The sequence below is a fragment of the Schistocerca nitens genome, chromosome 1 (genome assembly GCF_023898315.1).
Source record: "Schistocerca nitens isolate TAMUIC-IGC-003100 chromosome 1, iqSchNite1.1, whole genome shotgun sequence".
Lineage (NCBI taxonomy): Eukaryota > Metazoa > Arthropoda > Insecta > Orthoptera > Acrididae > Schistocerca > Schistocerca nitens.
Window position 1 is genome coordinate 661,816,681 of NC_064614.1, and position 2,008 is coordinate 661,818,688.

Genomic DNA, 2,008 nt, shown 5'->3' on the forward strand with positions numbered 1-2,008 from the left:
GACTTAAGCACAAGATCTCTTGTGTGAGTGGCGGGATATGTAGTGTTTCAAGATATTTGTAAACATCTCAACACACCTTTGGAAAGCCATCAACAAGAGAGCTCATGAGTAAATTGAATGAGGATAACTGTAGTGGGAAAGGGAAACTACGTGTTTTCCTTTCTTGTATGCAGTGAATGTGGAGCAGTGGTGGAACCAGTAAAAATGGTATTACAACCACTGGTCATCTGGGAATCATTTGTGCCATGGTGCAGCAAGTGCCTGAATCTGAGAGCCATGGAGTAAACAACACACCAACAAGGGCATAATGAGCAATTGAAGAGTGGTAGTTGTTTTTCTAGGTTTTTCTCTCAGGTATGCATGTATGGACGTTTGAATGTACTCAAGAGAGTGGTATTACTGTAGCAATTGTTAGTCATGTGTGAAAAGTAATAATCAAAATGTTGTGCAAAATATACCGCTGTTTGTGAGAAATGTGGCTATTTGTTTTAGCAGCGCAGTAGAGAGAACTTGCACAAGCATTCCAGGGATCTTCACTGCAGTTGGTGGATTGACAGGGAGGCGGCACATAAGGATCCGGACCACCAAGAGGATAAAAGTAATACTACTTTCATCTGGTGGTGTATTGGGGTTGGCAAAATATTGCCCTGTTATATCAGAGAGGAACACAATTTCCCACTAGTGCGGGTATAAGACCCACCAAAAATCTTACAAAATAAACAACAGTGGAAAAGAAGGAAAAATACACCCCAGAGGATGGGTTGTGAATCATTCTTGGGTAGCTGCAGAGTGAAAATTTAATTCTGGAATATTTAATCTGTTTGAGTTCAAATGTAACCAATGTCATAGTTATATTTATTCTCAGAGTATGTTGTGCTTCTCTAGTATAGGATGGCAATGCTAAGAGCTCGTGTATTCATGTCCATGTGGGTACTTCCTCTCTCAAAGTTAGTGTGGTTGCCATCCCATCCTGAACTTGTGTGCCATCACTCCATGTGCCATCACTCAGCATAGTTCTCCACATAGGAATAAAATAACAAATTCGCACAACAGTTGTGCCATCTCTGTGATAACTTTTTTTTAGTCATTTGTAAGCATGGGCTTCCTCAGGGCGGCAAGATGCAAAACTTGCGTTTTGATACAACTGATCCCATGCAATTGAAAATGCGTCATGCTCAAAGAACTAAATTTGAAAAAAAGTACACAAAACTTAATGTATCTCAGTAGTATTTTTAATGTAGGCGACTCTGGTACCTAAACGGTAAGCATATTTCAGTAGTATATGAGAAGTACATATTTTTTTCTTATTAGTATGAATATGGACACCACCTTTTTGATTCAACAATCTGTAATTACATCCCCATATAATTAAATCCTGGATATCCAATAAATTATGAAATAAAGTGAGAAAATAACTACAAAAATAATTTATTCATACTTCCATAACATTAAGTTGGAAATGAAGATTAAAAATCTGGAGCAAGGTAAAAAGTCAGAATGACTGAGAAAACCCTGCTAGATATTTTTAAAAAATGTCACATTAATACCCCTCAAAGTGGAGAAGAAAGTAATAAATTTTTAAAAACGGTTATTCAACTTCACTGCCATCTGCAACACATTTTTGTGTATAAAATGTCACATCTGGTCATGTTAATGGATTTAGTGCATTATTTTCATGAAATCCATTTTTTTTAATGTAAAAGTTGGCCCAGGGAAAATACAGGTCTACATGAATGTGTGAAATCTCCCAAAACTGTCTTCTAACTGGGCAATGCTCGTTTCTTAACTTCTCACATTATTGTGGAGCCAAGCCAACTGGAATACAGAATTCATGCATTTCTTTCTGCTTGTGGCACTGTGTTACACCCACAGAACTTTTAGAAGGTACCAATGCAGGAGAGCACAGTTTTTCGATTTTGAAATTTCAGACTTTTTCACTCTCTTCTAGTGCAGGAAATAGTGTGATGTATTTGGGATTAAGTACAGATATGCACATCTACAATATAGC